General features: G+C 44.0%; 1 long non-coding RNA gene across 2 annotated transcripts; it reads right to left on the reverse strand.

Moving 5' to 3' along the window:
* Positions 1–1,680: 1,680 nt before the first annotated feature.
* LOC120521166 lies at positions 1,681–23,250 on the reverse strand. Of its 2 annotated transcripts, XR_005632046.1 has the most exons (4): positions 22,870–23,250; positions 21,129–21,314; positions 10,145–10,206; positions 1,681–2,269 (listed from the first exon to the last, which is right to left on the reverse strand). It is a non-coding gene; the product is annotated as an uncharacterized LOC120521166 (long non-coding RNA). The 2 variants fall into 2 exon arrangements; XR_005632043.1 differs by lacking the exon at positions 22,870–23,250 and having other exon boundaries at positions 21,129–21,626.
* Between the last annotated feature and the right edge of the window lie 374 nt (positions 23,251–23,624).

Genomic DNA, 23,624 nt, shown 5'->3' on the forward strand with positions numbered 1-23,624 from the left:
TGCCTTGAGATAATCTGACCTAACGGAAGCATGTAGATTGAGAAGAGCAGCGGACCAGGATAGAGCCTTGTGGACCACCATATCGGATATCATGTGTCTTTGAGTTGTAATTACCACAACTAACAAAGAATTTTCTCCCTGTCAGGTAGGATTCAAACCAATTTAAGACACTGCCAGAGAGGCCCACCCATTGACTAAGGCGATTTCTAAGAATGTTGTGATCAATGGTATCAAATGCAGCACTCAGATCTAAGAGGATGAGAACAGATAAATGGCCTCTGTCTGCATTCACCCGCAAGTCATTTACTACTTTAACGAGTGCAGTTTCTGTGCTGTGATTTGTTCTAAAACCCGACTGAAATTTATCAAGAATAGCAGGTTTATTGAGGTGGTCATTTAACTGCATAATGACTGCCTTCTCCAGAACTTTACTTAAGAAAGGCAGGTTAGAGATGGGTCTAAAATTTTCAAGAGCCAAGGGGTCAAGATTATGTTTCTTAAGTAGGGGTTTAACTACAGCAGTCTTAAGACAGTCTGGGAAGACCCCCGTATCTAATAACGAATTTACTATGTCCAGAACATTATCAATTAGCACGCCTGATACTTCTTTGAAAAACCTTGGTGGTATCGGGTCAAGGACGCAGGTGTAGGATTTTAATTGAGAGATTATTTTTTGTAAATCAGGTAAATCTATCCTAGTGAAAGAGTTTAATTTGTTTATAACAGGATGCTGGGGTTTAGGAGGATCCTTAGTGTTAGGGAGATATACTATGTTATTTCTAATATCATTAATTTTCTGGTTGAAAAATACAGCAATAGCCTCACAGGTTTTACTGGAAGTACTTAGGAGGCATTCCTTTGAGTTACCTGGGTTTAGTAGGCGATCAAATGTAGAAAATAAGACTCTGAGCACATCCACAGAATTTAACGCGACACATGCACGAGTTTCAGGACCAACAGAAAGTTGGGGGCGCAGTGTGATCAAGTCAGAATGTGACGTCAGAGTCTCGGTTTACTATCGACATGTGACAGCAAGTCGCTTTACAGATCCTACAGGGTCGATGTGCATCTCTGATGTTTGAAAAATGAAATATGAATGAAAGAACAATCGCTACGTGCTTCTGGGGCTTCCCCTGAACTGACAGAAGCAAATCGCCACACAGAACACATTAAAGTTATGATATTCCAGCGCTCTGCACATTTAGAATCCTTACATTTATACCTGATATCACTTTCATATGAAATGTATTGAAGTACGTAGGTTACATTTTACATGCAAGTTGCTAACTTCATTTAAATAATGAATACAGATAATAATGACACATGTGGTGGCGGAGCGTTAGTGCTGCTGTGTCACAGTAGGGAGTCGCGTCCCTGGTGTTCCCTGCCTGGAGCCTTCATGTTTTCCTGGTGGCTTTCCACAGTGTGCTCCGGTTTCCTTCCAAAGACATGAAGGTTTGGGGATTTGGTGATGTTAAAATGACGCTAGTGTGTACGTGTGCTTGTGTTCACCTTGCGCTGAGCTGATGCTTTGTCCAGGGATCGATTGACTCTCACGCGTGCGCGATGCTTGCTGAAATGATGGATGTAATCCTTAAACATCCATCCTTTTCAGAGATACTGCGGCAAGGTGTCCTTGGAATTTAATGGGCGTTTGAGCGAAGCCGAACCTGTTCTCACCGTGATGATATCTCGCACTGCCACCTGGTGGAATCTTCCAGATTTACGTAAAGTACACGTTCAAGTATAAACAGTACGACGTTTGCATAGCAGTAGTGTCTGCTGGATCATGTGCTGCGTCTCCTGAAGTATAAACCCAGCCTAAGAGAGCTCGTTGTGTTGAATTCAAGAGAGAAAGTCCTACTGTAGATTTGAACCATTTAGTTAGCTCCCCATTAATCTTCACTGCCATTTGTGGCCTGATTTTAGAGTCCTGATGACAATTTTGCTAAGGTATCTGGCAGTATTGTGGCCCATAGTGCTTCTTGCCAGATACTGTCAAGTGAAATCTGTGAAGGTGTGATTGATATTCTTGTTCTGTTCAATTGTTTTCTCAGGCTGATAATATCTTCACAATGTTAAACAAACCAATGAATGAAAACATCTTTTCTGTTTTATAGATTTTTTGATGAGGAGCACATTACCTCAGCATAGGGACACGATGACAAAAATGTATTTCTTGTACGGTGACATCTTTCACTTGGATGTTAAGATTGCACTGAGTAAGTAAAGCAGGAAGAACTATTGGTTTGTGTGTTTTCATTTAAGGCTAAAAATTAAAACAAATGGGAATATTTCAAAGGGGGGATTCTTTTCTATAGCCACTGTACATCTCAGTATGTTCAAATAGTTAAGTGTAATCTCTGTAAATTCATAGATTAAACAAGATATCCATCTGATTTGGACTGATTTACTTTTAGATGACTAATATCAATTCATTGTTTTATTGACTGAAATTAATTTACTTAATTAAATGACTAAAATGTGACTAAACTAAAATGCAGTTCATGTCAGAAATCAAAATGAACACCGATCACTCAAGTCCTTACACTGTCTCCCGGGCGGGTCAGATTTCAAAGTCCTCCTTTTAGCACATAAAGCCCTAACACTAGAATTACCAGAGCCTACGAAAAAACTCGTAATTCCGTCCCACCTTAAACTGCTTCTTAAATCTCTTCACACCTCTCCGCCAGCGCCCTTTGTCTTCTAAATGTGCTGATAAAGAGAAGCTTGGAGCAGCCGGCTATTAAATCCCCCCACCAATTTAGAACGTGCACGAACTTCTCTCAGCTCAGGCCTTGATTGAGTATCTGGGAGTGAAGTGGAGTTTTAGAGTGGAAATAATAGATCGTTATTTGGAACACACGCATTTCATGTCTGTTCCGTTTCTACAGTAATCTGTGTACACACTTCTCTCTATGCTGTGGTTTCTATTACACACCTGAAAGAAAGAGACAATACATGTGAACATATCCAGCATACAGCAACATGTGGGGACTGGCAGGAACACTCAATAAAACTGAATAAAAAGAAAATCAAGTGACGGTGAGATACGAAGAAGGCAGCTTCGCCAGCGTCTGTGTGTCTGAACCGGGTGGGGGGGCGTTAGTATGCTTCGTGGTACAACGCAGAGCTATAGCGTCGGTATTCTGTTTCTTTTGTACTCCAGGCACGAGAGAGAGAATAGTAAAGAGCAGTAAGTTCGGCGCTATATGCAATCATCAGACACTCCCCATCTGCCCGTTGTTTTGTTATACTTTTACACCAACTTATGTTCCTGTGTTTGAGCATGCTCAAAAAATACACGTGTAATGCCACGAAAAGTACACGCAGACACTTCATTTCGCAAACAAAACAAGTGCACTTTTATTCAAAACTACCTGTATAACCGAAGAAAAAAGAAAGCAAGTTACAGTAGGCGATTGATACGACAGCTTGCATGGTGCAATGCTAAGAAGTGCAGATTTTCATTCCGTGCTATATAAAATCATCACATTCAAATATTAACAGTTCCCACACACCCAAGGATTGTCTTTCCTACATTTACGACACGTGTACTTGTTGCCGTGTACACACCTCTCTGTGCTATGGTTTCTATTACACTGAATGAGCACCTGACACTGTACTTTCTTCCCTGGGGGAAGGTCCGCATCAGAGAATTTCCAGTTCCTGCATAAATTCACACCCGATCTGACGCTGTTCGTTTTCAAATAATATTGCATTAGTGCGATTATATTTTCACATATATTGTCTCTTTCTTTCAGGTGTGTAATAGAAACCACAGCATAGAGAAGTGTGTACACTGCTTCTTACAGGAAAAGGCGATGGAAAAAGTGCACTTGAATAAAAGTGCACTTTTGTTATACTTTTACACCAATATATGTTCCTGTGTTTGAACGACACGGGCAGATGGGGAGTGTCTGATGATTGCATATAGCGCCGAAGTTACTGGTCTTTACCATTCTTTCCTCTGCATGTCCTGGAGTACAAAAGAAACAGCATACAGCAACATGCGGGGACTGGCAGGAACACTCAATAAAACTGAATAAAAAGAAAAGCAAGTGACGGTGAGATACGAAGAAGGCAGCTTCGCCAGCGTTTGTGTGTCAGAACCCGGGGAGGGTGTTTGGCGTTAGTATGCATTGTGGCACACTGCAGAGCTATAGCGCGTCTTTATGTGAAAACAGCCGTGTCAGATGGGGTTGTATGGATTGATTCTGAACGCGACTGAGAGAATGAAAAGTGAATTAAAAAAAAAAAGCTAACCTTTACAAGGATCATAAATTGCACCGGCTGTTACAGACTGAAATCAAATGTATGCTTTTATTCTAAAACAGTAAGACTAAGAGCAGTTTACTTCTCAAAACGGAGGGGCGCAGGATCAAACTCGTGACCTCTTGGTTCCCAAGCGGGGGCCGAGTCTATTGAACCACGGAGAAAGTTACAATAAACTGGTGTCAATGTCGCATGTTAAGGCGGCTTTTTGTTTCAGCAGTTATATTTTTGAATAAAAGCGCAATTGTGTTATTCTTTTGAAAATGTTTCTTTGCTATTTGGACTTCAGGCTTCATACATTATATAGTTTATGCCTACATTTTGTCATCTACTACTAGAATATAAAAAACGTTTCTGTTTTAACAATGTGTTGACACAGATTACTGTAGAAACGGAACAGACATGAAATGCGTGTGTTCCACTCTAAAACTCCACTTCACTCCCAGATACTCAATCAAGCTGAAGTTCGTGCACGTTCTAAATTGGTGGGGGGATGGAATAGCCGGCTGCTCCTAGCTTCTCTTTATCAGCACATTTAGAAGACAAAGGGCGCTGGCGGAGAGGTGTGAAGGGATTTAAGAAGCAGTTTAAGGTGGGACAGAATTACGAGTTTTTTCGTAGGCTCTGGTAATTCTAGTGCTAAACGGCCGAGGCCCTCCTTACTCGTCAAACCTTACTTATCTTTACTTCCAAACCAGAGGGTGCATTAAGATCTCAAGATGCCAGCCTGCTAACTGCAAGAATTAATAAAAGAATGGTGGGAGGTTGAGCTTTGAGTTATAGGGACCCGAAGCTAACGGCTTTTACCTGCCTAGATAAGTGCAGAATTAATCTGAAACTAAACTAGAAATAAAGGATGATGAAGACTTTAATGACTTTACTAAAAACAGGCCTGCATTGTCACACTGAAGTGGTGGCTCTGAGGTGAAGGGTCTGTGCTGGTTTCTCAAAGGCTGCTCGTTCAAATCTTGTTACTGCCAGAAGGAATCCTACCCGTTGGGCCCTTGAACAAGGCCCTTCACCAGAAAATTGCTCCGAGGCGCTGCGCACTGGCTAACCCTGCACTCTGACCCCCAAAGGTCACGTGAAAAGACAATTTCCCCTCAGGGATTAATGCAGTGTTCCAAATTCCCCACAAAATAGTGGGGTGAAGTACAAAAGAATCAAAATGCTGATTCTTACACACCAAGACAAGACTGTGGGGTGTGATCAGAGTCAACAATGAGGTGTGCTGACGCAGTTTAATGATATAGAGATCCAAAATGTCCCCAAAACACAGATTAAGATTATTACACTCCTGCTATGTGAATAAAGGGAGTTTTCTAGAATTGTATGCTCAAAATCTATAAATCTTTGTTAATGACGTCTGTCTATGTGTGCTATAAGAGAGTGCTGAGAACAGAAGACCCCCAGACTTATCAAATGAGCAGTTGGCCATTTATGTGGGTGTAAAATGAGACTGCAGAGCGATATGAAGCACAGTTTAATACCCCTAGAATCACGGGGCTCATGTCAGGACCCACACACTGTATTGCCATCACCCCTTGTCTGACCAGGTTGCCTTCGTTCTTTCTTTGTAGACAACATTAAGAATATGCACCCCATTCACAGAGGTGCTTCTAGACAAGCACGAGCCTTGTTAAAAGACCAGGTGTGGTTTGCATGGCAGGAATGCCATCTCCCACATTTACAATAATGCCAGTTAAAGACTTTGTATGGAGTGGAATGTCTACAACTCGCATTTAGAGTTAGACGTGATGAAGGAATTCCAAGGATGAATTAACACAGATTACAGTAACTAATTTTACACATTGTCCCAGTATGGAGTAGAATGGTTCTCCTCCTTTCAGCTTTTAATGTGATTTAACTCTTTAGATGCCACCTTCATCAAAGTGACTTACAAAATCTGACATACAACTGATTCCATTTCTTTTTGGTTTTTCCGACTGGAGCACAGGCAGTTCAAGGGACTTGCCCATGGTCACAGTGTCCGTAGTGGGATCTGAACCCACAACCTCCAGTCCAGAGGGGATTTTGGCAGGGAGGGAATGTGGCCAGAGATGATGTAAAAAAAGGAATTGTGAATGTGGAAGCTGTTGGGTGGGCCAGCCACCATGTTAAGGTGGTGATAGACACTAAAACGGCTGTATAGAGATGTCCCAGAGGCCGGCAGCAGGTTACGTTCTCATTCCATTATTGCAATACTTTGTGTTTTCATTTTGTTTGTCTCTTCTTGGACTTCATTCTGTGTGTTTTGTGCAGGACATTGTTTAGTTACTTTTAACCTGAGCAGGAGTGGCACACAGAGGTGCCCACTGACGCAGTGTTTACATTTTCAAAGAATCTTCTCTTAGAGAACATTCTTAACTCTTCAACATTTCAAATGCTATTCATCTAAGAGTAATCCATAAGTCCATACTCTCTGCTCATAACTACGTCATTATGTGTTCTCGTCATTTTTAACTCTCCTATATTCAATAATGTAAAAGTACAATGGAAACAGAGGATGGAGGGTTTGACTGCTGGTCTGCCTGCTCATTTCTGACTGGCTGTCTTTGAACTCGGACTCTTTTCCAGGTGATGTCCTCTTCTCCCTTAGTGTCTCGTGATCAGCAGTGCAGGTCACTGACTCGACCCCTGCCATGTTCACAGTCAAGATGCTGTACTGCCCTTTGCTGTCTCTGGTGCAGTGTTGCGTCTGCTCGACTCAAGTCCTTCCCAGCTCCTTATTTACTGACCACTCACTTCACGGTACAATCAGCTACAAATGGAGGAAGCGGCAGCAGCAGCTAAACCGGAGGCAGTAGAGACGGACTCAGCAGCAGTGATGGAGAAAGTGGTGCAGAAAGTGGACGCAGCTACAAAGGCGACTGGGCTAGTGTACAAAAAAGAAAACGTACAATTGTCTGCTGGTCAGAGAGGTTGTATATGGCTCATAAAGCAAGGACAGAAGAAGGCAAGACAGCTGAAAAATACCTGGCAAAAAAGTTAGGAGAAGCTGGTAGTGTTTGTAACAATCGTGAAGAAAATTGTCATACAGAATAGGCAGCAAACGCTCAGTGTTAAAGTACGTACTTTAATTGAGGGGTCCTGGGACTGAGAGAAACGAGAAACCAATGCAGGAGAGCCGTCACAATTCAGTTTGTCTCAGATCGCTGCACCCTCATACCTGACTGCTGATAAGAGAGCCGCTTCTGTTAAGAGGAAGGGGAATTGCAGCTTCTACTCGACTCACAGGAGCGCAGCTTAGAGCAGAGCAGACTGCTGATGGGGTGGGTGGCAGCCATTCATGTATGTCGCTAGTTGTGCTGGAAGAGCAGACAGAGGCGTCTGATGGGGACGTGCGTCTTGGTGAGAGCAGCATGTGGGGTTGGGGGGCAATTCCCAGGTTTGGGTAAGGGGTGGACAGAACAGCCCTGAGGTCAGCGTTTGAAAGGTGGTCCCCTTCAACTGAGAGAAGAGGAGTGGCACGTTTTTAACTTTAATTGGCATTTACAACAGAAGCCACGTCAATCCTGATAACGTTGAAGGTGAAGTGCGGTTACTGGCTATAAGAAGGTGAAACTCCAGCACCAAGAGTGAAAATGAAGCTGGTTAGTGGGTGCACTTCTCTCAAAGCCCCCGTGCTGATTAGTGCTGAAGAGGAAAATATTTCAATTAGACAGACAGTTGACAAGGACAGGTTTGTATAGGAGAGAGTCAATGAATTGGAACGACCATATTAGTAGTTAGTTGGAGTGAAATTCTTATTGACTTTTCAAGCAGCACAACATCATAGAGGGGAATAAGAAAATGGAAGCCAGTGGCTTACCGTCCAGTTTCTAGCACTCGGCATGTAAAATCTGGGTAGTGAGCGGCGTTACAAGCTGTTGCTTTGATGTTAAGAAGCACAAACAGAAAGGCCTGTAGTGATTCACACCAAACGCTGGGCAGTTTCTTCAGGGTCTTGTTACAGGAGCACCAGAGCAGTATATTTGTTAAGCTGGTTTGGTAGTTGAAGAGCTCTACGAGTTATTGTGCAGCACAGACAGAAAGCAGCTATTTTAATAAACTATGTGAGCACTCTATTGAAAGAAGAAATGACAATCACTCTGGCTAAGTGGACAAGGTAATGCAATGCAGAGCTGTTAGTAATTACATCTGATAATAGGGTCTGGATTAATAGTCCAGGAAGAGCAGCCAAAAAAGAGAAACAGCGTCTGCTGGCAAAGAAGACATCAGGCTCGTTATGACCGAAAGCCAGGAAAATGCGTTCTTGGATTCATTTCTACAGACTTTTATTTGTATATCTATTTTTAACTGATTTGTGTGCAGCTAAGTCTTTACACTTGGACCAGAAGCAAGCATCACAATCCTGCTGAAGGAGGCCATAGGACTGCATCATCATTGTCAAGTGCTAGAGAAGACAAGACAACTGAGAGACAAAAGCTGAGTGTTCCTTTCCAGAAGCACATAACATCTGATGTACTGCATGCAGAGGTAAGTTGCTTTCTGAGTGCAGGGCAGGACAGATTAGGACACATTTTAGGGATTCCTTAGGACCCAAAGGGAAGACAACGCCCAAGACAGTCAAAAACACTAAGAGAGAATCACTAGGAGGCCTAGACAGACCAAGTACTTAGCATTTCTTTTGATTTTGTAGCCTGTATATTGACATGTTTAGCCCACTATACTGAACTAGGTGATCATTTAACTTACAGTGATGGCCATCCTTTGAACTGTCAGTATACAATACTTTGTGTTTCAATGGAAATTTGGAGGCAGGCTATTCCTCTCCACCTGTTTGTAATGTGCTAAGTGAGTACGAGGAGGTGGATGAATGAAGTCCTGTGTGCCCTAAGGACTGAATCAAGAAGGGAGCTGCACAACAGTGCCTGTGACTGTGGGAGTGATGCTCTCCCCCAGAGGTCCTCCAAGGACTTGTGCTCAGGGTCCACTATTTCCTTTGCTACATGGCACTCTGGCAGTTCTCTGATCTCGACAGGCTAGTCCAAATGTAACTACAGCTGCGCTAACCACCACGCCACAAATCACTCCACAGCTGCTGTGCCTTGAATGGCTGCTCTAGTTAGGAATTGGGGGGGAGTGCAAGTCTCAGAGGAAAGCAGAAACTCAGGAATGTACCAGAAGCAACTGGTCTTTAAGAGAAATTAAATCGGGGAATTTTCAGCTTCAAACTCCAACTTAGAATGTTAGATTTGATGCTGTGTTATATAATTATTTAGTGAATAAATTGGGTCTAACAATAAAAAATAAAAAGGCAATAAGGTGAAGAAAACTCAAATAAAATGCTGTAAGAACAGCTAAAGGATAAAGAAGTTTTGGGCCTTTTGACAAACTGGGCTCCTTCCAATCCTGTCAAAAACAGAGTGCAGATCTGTGAAGTCTATCAGAGAACTGATGAGAAGCCATGGAAATGTAATATAAAGCACACTGCACTATGTCACAGTTAATGTTTAAAAAGTGACCACACGAAGGAAGGACTCCAAAGAACGGAAGGAAGCATTTATTATTAGCACAGACCGGCCTCATGAAACGAGGGGTGTCTGCCTGTTGGGTGCAGTTTTCAGGACGAGAAGACACTCGATTTCATGTTCATGTTGTCACAATATATTCTGGCCAGTCGACCTCTCTACTGACTGAACCAAATGACACTGGATTATTTAAAGGCCAAGACAAAGGCCTCATTTGTGAAAGGGGCTCCTTCCTATGACCGTTCATTTATTCATCAGACACAAAGACATCGTAAAAACATTTCTGCTGTTTGAAAAGCAACTTCTTACATTGGAGCTTAGAAAGGTGGACTTCTGTTAGGGGTCCACGGGTGGAATGAGTAGTTACAACAGTTAGCAATGTGGTAAACACTCACTTGAAACAGGCGCTTGAGATTTAGGCAGTCCAGCTTCTATCCTGAATACAGCAACCCAGTCACTTGAAAGAAATAAGAGAATACAAGAGGAGTTAAAGTCACACAAGACTCAGAATATTTATGGAGTCAATAAGAAATGTCAGAGGCACATTACACAGAATATATCTGATAGTATCCCAATAGAAGAACTACACCTGCTCATTACACTTATACTGAATTGTGAAATTCTTCATATATTATTGGTGAGCCAAATCAGTTTGGGGGACACAAAGTACCTGGACAGTTGAGGTGACTGGAAGGGTATGGGGACAAGGAAGGCCAAGGGTTTGACGGGCCCACAGTTCATATTTAGTGTCGTGCATTTTAGATTTTATTTTATGCTCACACAAACAAAAATGATCTTCATCTTATAAGGACAGTTAATGAATTGGATCGCCTTAAAACAAATATTTTAATCAAAAGGACAGGATAAATTTAGCATCCTGATTTCTTGAACTGTACCAGTAATCCATCAGAGAAATCCAGGAGATGCCTCAAACTGTATTGGTTACTTCATCACAGATGGGCATCAAGAACTAAATCGGTTTACAGCTTGGGAAAGGAAGAATTGCAAAATAAATGTGTTTCATCTGAGAGCAACGACAGAAAAAGAAACAGCGACGAGCAGAAGTGACATCAGAAGTGGGTGAGACGTACGACCGTTTCATTCAATCATCAGCGAAAGCTTATCATGAACAACGTGGACCAGTAAATCAACAAGCCCCCCAATGACACTCATCTGTCACACGTCTCACTTTCTGTAAGTGTTTTCTAAAGACTGTATACACATCTCCAGACTTTACTATCAACCTTATTTCTGGTTCTATTTGGCATTATTATTCATTTAATAAATACCACATTGCCGTTAAACTTGTACACTTTGACTTTATATCTAGAGTGACTAGAAATAATCATTTGAAAATGAAGACACATGTATGGGGGCCACATGACCTGCTCACAGACCTTATCAAGGCTAACAAGTGGGGTACAAGTAGGGCATGCTGTGTAGTTGCCAAGTGGCATAATAACCAAAAGAGCTGCGCTTTGAATTGTGTTGTGATGGCACCCATATGTTCATCAGTGCTGGTGATAAGGACGCCCTTAAGTAGAGACTCCATTGTCTATTTAAGGCTGTCTACGTTCTAAGTAGAATATTGTGGGGCTTTCATCTGAGACTCCGTCTACAGGATCCCAATGTGTATGTGTGTTAATCTCAAAGTGCCAAAGTAGACCGACCTAGCAACGGACTTGGCAAGTCCTATAAAACCCACGATGATACAGAAGGATAGCAATATTATAAGGCACTGGCAAGGCCTCATCAGGAGTACGGAGTGCAGTTTTGAGAGAAGAGCGACGAGGCTGATTCAGGGCTACAGGGGATGAATTATGAGCAAAGATTCAAAGAGCTGAGCTTTTACAGTTTAAGCAAAAGAAGATTAAGAGGAGACCTGACTGAAGTCTTTAAAACTATAAAGGGAATTAGTGCAGAGGATCGAGGCTGTGATTTTAAAATGACTTCATAAAGAACACGCGGACTCAATTGGAAACTTGTCAAGAGTAAATTTCACACAAGCATTAGGACGTTTATCTTTACACAGAGAACCCCAGACCTCCTCCTTGAACCGTCACCTTATCGTGGTGGAGGGGTTTGCGTGTCCCAATGATCCTAGGAGCTATGTTGTCCGGGGCTTTATGCCTGGTAGGCCACCAAGGCAAACTGGTCCTAGGTGAGGGATGAGACAAAGAGCGGTTCAACAAACCTCCAATGAAGAGTAAAAACTTTGGACAACGTTTTCCCTTGCCCGGACGCGGGTCACCGGGGCCCCCCTCTGGAGCCAGGCCTGGAGGTGGGGCTCGATGGCGGCGCCTGGTGGCGGGCCTGCACCCATGGGGCTCGGCGGGCACAGCCGAAGAGGTAACGTGGGTCCTCCTCCCCATGGGCTCACCACCTATGGGAGGGGCCAAGGAGGTTGGGTGCAGTGTGAGTTGGGTGGTGGCGAGGCGGGACCTTGGCGGTCTGATCCTCGGCTACAGAAACTGGCTCTTGGGGCGTGGAATGTCACCTCTCTGAAGGGAAGGAGCCTGAGCTGCGCGAGGTCGAGAGGTTCGGCTAGATATAGTCGGACTCACCTCGACGCACAGCTTGGACTCTGGAACCAATCTCCTTGAGAGGGGCTGGACTCTCTACCACTCTGGAGTTGCCCCCGGTGAGAGGCGCCGAGCAGGTGTGGGCATACTTATTGCCCCCCGACTTGGAGCCTGTGCATTGGGGTTTACCCGGTGGGCGAGAGGGTGGCCTCCCTCCGCCGGGTGGGGAAGGGTCCTGACTGTTGTTTGTGCGTATGCGCGAACAGCAGTTTGGAGTATCCACCCTTTTGGAGTCTCTGGAGGGTTGCTAGAGGGCATACCTTCTGGGGATTCCCTCGTTTTGCTGGGAGACTTCAATGCTCACGTGGGCAATGACAGTGAGACCTGGAAGGGCGTGATTGGGAGGAATGGCCCCCCCCGATCTGAACCCGAGTGGTGTTTTGTTATTGGACTTCTGAGCTCGTCATGGATTGTCCATACGAACACCATGTTCAAGCATAAGGGTGTTCATATGTGCACTTGGCACCAGGACACCCTAGGCCTCAGGTCGATGATCGACTTTGTGGTCGTGTCGTGGACTTGCGCCATATGTCTTGGACACTCGGGTGAAGAGAGGCGGAGCTGTCAACTGATCACCACCTGGTGGTGAGTTGGCTTCGATGGTGGGGAAGATGCGGTCAGACCTGGTAGGCCCAAGCGTGTTGTGAGGGTCTGCTGGGAACGGCTGGCAGAGTCCCCTGTCAGAAGTAGCTTCAACTCCCACCTCCGGCAGAACTTCAACCACGCCCCGAGGGAGGTGGGGACATTGAGTCGAATGGGCCATGTTCCGTGCCTCTATTGTTGAGGCGGCTGACGGAGCTGTGGCGCAAGGTGGTCGGTGCCTGTCGTGGCGGCAATCCCGAACCCGTTGGTGGACACCGCGTGAGGGATGCCGTCAAGCTGAAGAAGGAGTCCTATAGGACTTTTTGTCCTGTGGGTCTCTGGAGGCAGCTGATAGGTACCGGCAGGCCAAGCGAGCGCGGCCGGTTGTTGCTGAGGCAAAACTTCGGGCATGGGAGGAGTTTGGAGAGGCCATGGAGAGCGACTTTGGACGGCCGAGGAGATTCTGGTCCACCGTCCGGCGTCTCAGGAGGGAAGCAGTGCAGTGTCAACACCGTATATGGTGGGGATGGTGCGCTGCTGACCTCGACTTCGGGCGTTATGGGTGGTGGGAGGAGTACTTGAAGACCTCCTCAATCCCACTAACATGCCTTCCAATGAGGAAGCAGAGCCTGGGGACTCTGAGGTGGGCTCTCCCATCTCTGGGACTGAAGTCACCGAGGTGGTCAAAAACTCCTTGGTGGCAGGGCCCGGGGTGGATGAGATCGCCCGAGTTCCTTAAGGCTCTGGATGTTGTAGGACTGTCTTGGTTGACACGTCTCTGCAACATCGCATGGACATCGGGACAGTGCCTCTGGATTGGCAGACCGGGGTGGTGGTCCCCTCTTTAAAAGGGGACGGAGGGTGTGTTCCAACTATAGAGGGATCACACTCCTCAGCCTCCCTGGAAAAGTCTATTCGGGGTTCTGGAGAGGAGGGTCCGTCGGATAGTGAACCTCGGATTCAGGAGGAACAGTGTGGTTTTAGTCCTGGTCGCGGAACAGTGGACCAGCTCTTCACCCTTAGCAGAGTCCTGGAGGGTGCATGGGAGTTTGCCCGACCGGTCTACATGTGTTTTGTGGACTTGGAAAAGGCATTCGACCGTGTCCCTCGGGAATCCTGTGGGGGTGCTCGGGAGTATGGGGTACGGACCCCTGATAAGAGCTGTTGGTCTCTGTACAACCGGTGTCAGAGCTTGGTCCGCATTGCGGCAGTAAGTCGAGCCCGTTTCCAGTGAGAGTTGGACTCCGCCAGGGCTGCCCTTTGTCACCGATTCTGTTCATAACTTTTATGGACAGAATTTCTAAGCGCAGCCAGGGTGTTGAAGGGGTCGGTTTGGTGGACTCAGGATTGGGTCACTGCTTTTGCAGATGATGTTGTCCTGTTTGCTTCATCAGGCCGTGATCTTCAGCTCTCTCTGGATCGGTTCGCAGCTGAGTGTGAAGCGGCTGGGATGAGAATCAGCACCTCCAAATCCGAGAGCATGGTCCTCAGCCGGAAAAGGGTGGAGTGCCCTCTCAGGGTTGGAGGAGAGATCCTGCCCCAAGTGGAGGAGTTCAAGTATCTCGGGGTCTTGTTCACGAGTGAGGGAAGAATGGAGCGTGAGATCGACAGGCGGATCGGTGCGGCGTCCGCAGTGATGCGGGCTCTGCGTCAGTCTGTCGTGGTGAAAAAGGAGCTGAGCCGTAAGGCAAAGCTCTCAATTTACCAGTCGATCTACGCTCCTACCCTCACCTATGGTCATGAGCTATGGGTAGTGACCGAAAGAACGAGATCGCGAATACAAGCGGCTGAAATGAGTTTCCTCCGCAGGGTGTCTGGGCTTTCCCTTAAAGATAGGGTGAGAAGCTCAGTCATCCGGGAGGGGCTCAGAGTAGAGCCGCTGCTCCTCCGCATCGAGAGGAGTCAGATGAGGTGGCTCGGGCATCTGATCAGGATGCCTCCTGGACGCCTCCCTGGTGAGGTGTTCCGGGCACGTCCAAACGGGAGGAGGCCCCGGGGAAGACCCAGGACACGCTGGAGGGACTATGTCTCCGGCTGGCCTGGGAAGCCTTTGGGATTCTCCGGAAGAGCTGGAAGAAGTGGCGGGGAGAGGGAAGTCTGGGTCTCTCTGCTTAAGCTGCTGCCCCCGCGACCCGACCTCGGATAAGCGGAAGAGGATGGATGGATGGATGGAGAGAACCCCAGACACTTGGAATAAGTAGTGTGGTAGACTGGAGGACTTTAGAGTCGTTCAAAACTCGACCTCATGTTAATCTGAATGAGTGAAGTAGATAGGACTGAATGGCCTGTTCTTGGCTAGATTGTTGTAAAGTTGTAAAAATCAGCATCTTCTCAGATAAGGCCGAGGAGCCTCTTTAAGCTCAGGCTAATAAACTGCTTCTGACAGCCATTGTAATCCTGACATTGCACGTGTGTGTGCGGCGAGCAGTCAGCGGTTATCACAGTGCAGATCTGCAAACTGAGATGGTTCATGTCAATGTCAGTTTATTGATATAGCACATTTAAAACAACAAAGGACTGCTGTGGCCAAAGGGCTTTACAATAAAAGAAGAAAAACACACAATTAACATAAATAGAAATGAAATAAATAACAAATAGAAGTAAAATTACATAATCACAATGAGTATTACTGAAGGTCATGGAATGCAAGTGAATAGAAATGAGTCTTTAATCTCGTTTTGAATTGTAGGCGACTCCTTTATGTGACGAGGTAAAGAGCTTCACAGGCGAGGCTACACAAGCCCCTGTGTCACTGTGTTAGTTTGACACTCGGTACGAGGGACATCAAGAGACAACTGACCAGAAGATCTAAACTCTCTACATGGCTGGTGTAAAACACACAATTCAGATAAATAGGCAGGAGCAAAGTCATGTAAAGATTTAAAAACTAGAAAGACGATTTTAAAATCAATTTGAAAACTGACAGGCAGCAGCCAGTGTAAAGAAGCTAAGATTGGAGAAACAGAATCAGACTTTCTTACCCAACCAGAAAGTGAGCTGCAGCATTCGGGACCAACAGTAACCTGCGTATTAGAGATTTGCTAATCCCAGAATACAGCGAGTTGCAGTAATCGAGGTGAGAAAAGATAAAAGCACGAGTAGCTTTCTCAAGATCCCTAGAAGATAAAAAAGGCTTGATCTTACCTAAAAGACGAAGTTGGAAAAAACAACTCTTAACTACAGAAATAATCTGTTTCTCAAAATACAGGTTACTGTCAAAAATAACAGCAAGATTGTGGACTAGAGGTTTGTAAAAGAAAGAGAAAGAGCCGAGAAGTCCAAGACCAATTTGGGCTTTAGCTGATGGACCCACTATAAGCACCTCTGTTTTATTTTGATTCAGATTAAGAACATTATTAGCCATCCAGGATCTTAGATCAGAGAGACAGTTGTGCAGCTGACTCATTGCAGAGTTGCAGACGGGAATATAAACCTGAGTATCATCAGCATAGCAGTGAAAAGAAATGTTAAATTTCCTACAAATAGCTCCAACAGGGTGAAGGTATATAGAGAATAAAACAGGAGCCAAAATGGATCCCTGAGGAACACCACATTTAAGAGGAGCAGAAGACGAAAGAGAGGAATTTAAAGTCACTGAAAAGTGTCTACCAGTTAGATATGACCTGAACCAGTTAAGAGCGGCCCCTTTAGGCCCAACAAGATGTTCAAGCCACAACAGCAATATCTGATGGTCAATAGTGTCAAAGGCAGCGGACAGGTTAAGGACTACAAGTACTGCAGCGCCACCTGAGTCAGTAATAACAGAGATATCATTGAATACTTTAAGGTGGGCCGTCTCAACACCATTATAATAATGCCTAAAGCCACCTGAGTCAGTAATAACAGAGATATCATTGAATACTTTTGGTAGATCTCAAATAAATTACTGGAGTTAAGGTGATCGACCAATTGATTATAAATGATTCTTTCTAATATTTAAGCCAGAAATGGCAATTGGGAAATCAGACAAAAATTGGCTAAAACTCCAGGATCTAATTCTGCCTTTTTTAGACAGGGACTCACCGCAGCACATTTAAAAAATGAGGGAACAACCCCCTCATTAATAGAACCATTGAGAATGGCAAGTAAAGGTGGACCCAAAACATCAAAGGCTTCCACTACGAGGCGTGGTGGTACAACATCAAGAGGACTGAGAGCTGGTTTAAGGGTGTCAATGGTACTTTAACTGTGAAAGGGAGACAAGATCAAAAGATTCCAAGACAATACCACGAGCAACAGTAGGAAGTTCATAGCCAGTTGGAACAATACCACATCGGATTTTATCAATTTTACTGACAAAGAATGAAAGAAACTGCTCACATGAACGAACAGTATTATTTAATCCCGTCACAGAATGAGGGTGAATGGCTTCATTAATTAAATTAAATAAGATCCTAGTATTCTTAGAATGACAGGATACTAAATCAGTGAAATCATGTTTAGCTTTCTTAACTGCAACCTAGAAGTTGAATATAGAAGTCCTAAAAATCTGTTTAGAAACAATCAGTCCATCTTTTTCCAACACAATTCCGCAGTTCGACAGGCGCAGCAATCGTTTAGCTTTATTAGCCAGGGAGCAGGTCTTCCCTTATTACAGTGTACCCTGAGCAGAGCAATTGAGTCTAAAACGTTTTACAAGAAGAATTAAATTCTAAAACGGGATCATCAATACCATCATATTGAACATGAACATCAAGAATATGGTTTTAAAATCGGATATAATAGAAGAATTAAAAAAGTGAGAACAGCGTGGAGTACAACTAGTACTAGAAACGTCAACAGTAATATTCAAATCCATCATTATAGAAAAGTGATCAGTGAAAGAAACATCACATAAATCAATATTATTAACTGAAATATCACGTGTAAGAACGAGATCAAGGGTGTGACCGAGAGAGTGAGTTGGCGTATTAATATCCATCTATCCATCCATTATCCAACCTGCTATATCCTAACTACAGGGTCACAGGGGTCTGCCAGAGCCAATCCCAGCAAACACAGGGTGCAAAGCAGGAAACAAACCCCGGGCAGGGCGCCAGCCCACCGCAGGGTGCATACACACACACACACACACACACACCTAGAACACACTAGGAACAATTTAGAATCGCCAATGCACCTAACCTGCATGTCTCTGGACTGTGGGAGGAAACCAGAGTGCCTGGAGGAAACCCACGCAGACACAAGGAAGTGAGCCTCCGAACTGTGAGGCAGCAGCACTACCCACTGCACCACCGTGCCGCCAGCGCATTAATATGCTGGATAAAATCAAATGAGTCCAATAGTGATAAAAAGTCATTAACCACAGGTTTCAATTGACAACAAATGTGTATGTTAAAATCACCAACAATAAATACTTTATCATGGAAGAGGGTCGTATCAGTCAGGAGATCAGAGAATTCAGAAATGAAGATATCATTAATTACAGGAGGTCTATAAACCACGGCAAACAAAGAAGGGGAGCTGCACACAGTTTGAAAAGTTCAAAGCTACTAAACAGACCCCTTTAAAGGCTCCGACACACGGTGCATGTGAGCATACGACAAAACACAAAGCATAAATAGCACGATTTTATAAATAAATTACACACATTCTAATAAATTAAACTGTTACAGATGTACAAGTTCTGACTTTGGTGTTCTTTAAATGTTTTGAAGAGTCTTGCTGCACAATTGGAGATTGACATGTTTGAGAAGACACCATGCCAACACATTAAAGAAATCCTACCCAGAAGAATGTCACTTGAATGCTGTGGCTGTGACTCAGAGCACTAACTCAAAACTCAGTACGACCACAACATTTACATTAACTCAATAGCTTGTAACCCATTCTGGTTCATTCATACTTCTAGCCTGCGGCTTAGGCACGCCATACCATAAAGGAAGTCTACGTTGAATGTACAGATGGTTTTGCAATCCATGAGGATGTTTAACTCATACTGTGGCAAAGTGTCCTGGGAAAACGGCAAAAACAATTCTTTTACGAGTTGTGGAAGACACAGAAATTCTATAAATTACACTCTCAAACTGTTAATCTGTCTCGGTGGTACCTGTGTGTCGGCCAAAGAGCAACGTTCACTTGCAATGTGCTGCTGCTTTGTCTCCTCACTGACTCCTCCTGCTTTCATTTTGTCTTGCTGTTGAAAGGCCAGCGTGTGTCTTAGTAAACGTTGCTTGTCTTAAGAACAACATGTCATCAATTTGTACATATTTTTATGCTTTGCCTTAATTGTTCATTCATTTATAAAGTTATATTTACTTCATTTTACTCTTCACAACTTCATTTCGCCTGACAACATATCACCTTATAATCAAAGTATTTTCAATCGACTTATACTGCTGTTTTGTAGGCGACTTTAAGGTCAAAGTACTGCTTTATAATGTGGCTACTTAGGAGGAGATTTGAGAAATGCTACTTGCACATTATTTACACGCGTTGTAAAATCGTTTGTCAATTGCTAAAGTTGACGGCTTTGGGGAAGTCCAGCCCAGAAGTCCTTCAGTTATGAAAATAAAAAATGCATCAAAATAAAACGAGACAGTTAAGGGAGGAAACACTCATCTGGATTTCTGAGTAACGCCATCCTGAAACTGCTAACACACTCCCTGGCCACTTTATTAGGAACACTTGCTCAGCTGCTTCTTAACACAAATATCTAATCAGCCAATCACATGGCAGCAACTCAATGCATTTAGGCGTGTAGACATGTCAAGGCGAGCTGCTGCAGTTCAAACCCAGCATCAGAATGGGAACTGAAGCGACTTTGAATGTGCCATGGTTGGCAGTGCCAGGCAGGCTGCTCAGAGTATTTCAGAAGCTGCTGGGATTTTCACACATAACCATCTCTAGGGTTTACAGAGAATGGTCAGAAAAGGGGAAAATGTCAGTGAGCAGCAGTTCTCTGGGTGAAAAAGCCTTGTTGATGCCAGAGTTCAGAGGAGAATGGCCAGACTGGTCTGAGCTGAGAGAAAGGCAACAGCAACTCAAATAAATCTCGTTACAAGTGAGGTACGGAGAAGAACATCTCTCAACACACAACATTGCATGGGTCCATCCTGCCTTGTATCAATGGTTCAGGCTGGTGCTGCTGGTGGAGCTGATATTTTCTTGGCACACATTGGTCCCTTTGGTACCAGCTTGTCATCGCTCAAATGCCACAGCCTACCCGAGTATTGCTGCTGGCCATGTCTATCCCTTTATGACCGCAGAGTACCCGTCTTCTGATAACATGCCATGTCACAAAGCTGAAATCATCCCAAACTGGTTATTCGACATGACAATGAGTACACTGGACTCAAATGGCCACCACAGTCACCAGATCTCAATCCAAGAGAGCACTATTTGGATGTGGTGGATCGGGAGATTCACATCATGACAAATGGGCAGCAAAGCATGATGTTATGTCAACATGGATGAAAATACCTGAGGGCCGTTACTAGCGCCTTATTGAATCTCTGCCAGTACTGAAGGCAAAAGGGGGTCCAACCCAGTACTAGCAAGGTGTCCCTAATAAAGTGGCCAGTGAGTGTACATCAAGCTAGTTTTATGAAGATGAGTGAAAATGCAAAAATCAAATAACAAAAATGGGATGAAACAAAATTGATAAAAATATTCAATAGGAAAAGGCATCATCAGACATAAAGAGTATAAATCAGCGAGTCGGTGAGGTAACATGGCTACACTGTCGACAGGAAAAGGCAAGAGTGAAGGGCGGTGTGCTAATTTAATACGAGGAGTACTGTAATGAGGACGCGAGTCACTAACGGGAACTGCACAATGCACAGTCTGTGTACAAGTTTGGCTATCACTCCACCAGACAGACACGGCTTCAATAGGTGTGCTGAGAAAGGCCTTGGGTTTGCTCTTCTACTGCAGTTTATTTCAGCTGTGCTTATGCTTCTCGTTTATATGTTGTGTAATGAAAACGCCATCTTATTTGGCTTTCTGCTACAGGCGTGCAAATCATGAGTTGAGCGACCAAAACAACGTCAAGGAGGCTGAAACAACTGGCCTGTTTCTACACCCTCAGCATATTGGATTTTGAAACTTTGAGAAACAGGCAATGAAACAAGCAGACTGAATGGCAGAGCATGTCGTGCCTGCCTGACCGTCACTTCTTGCCGTTTTATGACTGACTGACTGACTGACCATCTCCTCCAAGTCAGTACTTTTCATTTCATTCTTTTTGGATCCTACTGCTGTTTCACAGACCCACCTGCCTGCACTTGGACTTGTATTTTCCATCTACTACTCCACCGAGTTCTGGAACTTTGGAGATCCGCCTGCTGAGGAGGCCTCGTCATGATACCGCACCTGCACTGAGCTCTCTAGCACAACAATAGGACTGTCGAGAGATTTCTCTTCATAAATGAAACACCCAGCAGTCGCATGAAGTGAAGGCCTGCTTACGATAGACAAGTTAGAAATAGCAAGAGTAGGCAGGGAAAACAAATCCACCAAGTACTGATGGAAAACAAGAAAAAAGAGGACTAAAATAATCAGGTAAGGTAGGCAACTCAAAATATCACGCCAATGAAGGCAACAGTGAACAAGAAGAAGTATACCTTACGTTTCAAATGGCAGATATATATATATAAATAAAAAATATCATTAAGGACACGAGTATATACAAAAGAAATGAAACGTAGCACAATGTACATGTGATAAACTAACCAAAAATAAAAATGAGAAAATGACTATTAGAAATGAATTAATTAAACCAAAATAATCATAAAAGTTAATACAGAATGAAATGAACAATTTATAGAGAAAAATCAAATGTGTCCGGCTGTACACAGCACACTGACATTATTAACACACCATCTATATATATAATTCACTAAGGCAAGACAACCATGGAAAGCACGCCTGAAGGGGCATGGATTCACTAAGCCGCCGACAAGTGAGACACCTATGGCGCACACAGGAAGGAGCCACGGCCACCAACTCCAAGACCATTGGATACGACGACAACTCGCAGGGCCACGCCCACCAACTCGGACACGACGACACAGAAAAAATGGCGTCATTTATGTTCGTCTGTCGTAGAGGCCACATGCAGTGCAGGTCAGGTTAATGTCATGTACCTCCGAGATGCGTTGACTGTTCATAGAGGCATGTTTCTCGCGGAGGTGAATCGCCATATGCAGCGTGTGAAACGGTTTGCGAGGGGTATCCCATGGGATCATTAAAACATTCCTTTACAACTGAGGTTAAAACACAATGAAGTGAGCAGTCTTTAAAAAACGAGTTTTCGGTTACGACGCACGACCGCGTGCAGCATAGCAAAGTGTTTTACACGCTACATACAGCAATTCGGATCCGCGACAAATATGCGTCTTCTTAGATGCTCCTGCACTTTGTACACACCCTCGCTACGCCGCACGGACGATTGTGTGTTGGTTCGTTCCGTGCATTGTTACAATGTTGCTTTTCTTGCTGATTTATTACATTACCGATTTTTCAAATGTTAATTTTCTCCCTGTGCTTAAAAATTATTAAAAAACCGGCCTGATTATGCGGCGTATGGCACGCCACGGGTTGGCTAGTTTCATTTATTTTCTTGGCAGACGCTTTTATCCAAAGCAACTTACAAAGAGGTAAACACAATCAAGTAACTTTAAGGGCCTGCTTGTTCAGCAAGTTCAGCAGGAAAACAAAAGCATCATAAATCAGTGGAGTGGCACAAAGAGTTGTCAAAAATCCTAATAAATGAAGCAGTTTCCACAAGCAATTCAGTGGCCGAGTCCAAAAGGTGAGGAACATGTGTGGCAAATCAGGGGGGCTTTTGTCACAAGTGCAGCTTGGTCATTTGTATTTTGTATTTGGCCACTGCATATTAAGTTAAAGAGTCCACTACAGAGTTGTTATTATTATTATTATATTGCTAAATCATAAGGATACCTTGCTGTAAAGAGAACAAACGTAAAGGCTGTCAAGATAAGGCAAGTTCTTACCCCAGCGTCCACACTGAGAATGTACCAACAGGCTCTTAACTGTAAAAGGTGGGCTTGTTTTTGCTCCTGTGAAACAAACTTGGAAATTGAGAAGTAGCTTATCAGAACTGTACGATTATTAAAAAACAGAAGTAGAGAAACTAAGAAAAATAATAACCTAAAGACAGACAGGATTCCTCCTAACAATAAACAGACCCATACAAATACATTCTACATACAAGTGTCTGAGTCTAAGAACAGCACAGCCATACGTTTAGTGTCATTGGTCATAAAGAGATTTACAAGAACACATGGCACAGGACTTGAACTGGTGGAAATGGCTTCTCGTGTATTTTGTATATTCATGTTGAGAGAGCGAAGCATATGCCAACATTAGGTAGGACGTTGTAGAAGCCAACATTCCCCAGTGGCAGCAACGTTAACGTGTGAACACCAATCTCCATCTAAACGTCTTCTTGTAACCCTTCAGTGGCGCATTTTGGTTTCTGTTGAAATGAAAAACGTCTGTTAAATCATTCTTGACGCCTGACTGAGTGTATCTACTTCAAGAGGGCTACCTCAGGGGTCTGTTCTCAGGATCCTGCTTTTTCTAATCTTTATCATCCCTTTAAGAAACATTAAACGATTGATGATGATGATGATGATGAACACGACCATGAATGATATTCAGTAGGTAAAAAACAAGTTAGTTGTACAAGTGCTTCCCAAAACCTGTTACTTGACTGTTAATGAACGAGTTTAAAGTACGTTTTGTT

This window comes from Polypterus senegalus, chromosome 2 (assembly GCF_016835505.1).
Source record: "Polypterus senegalus isolate Bchr_013 chromosome 2, ASM1683550v1, whole genome shotgun sequence".
In the NCBI taxonomy this organism is placed as follows: Eukaryota; Metazoa; Chordata; class Cladistia; order Polypteriformes; family Polypteridae; genus Polypterus; species Polypterus senegalus.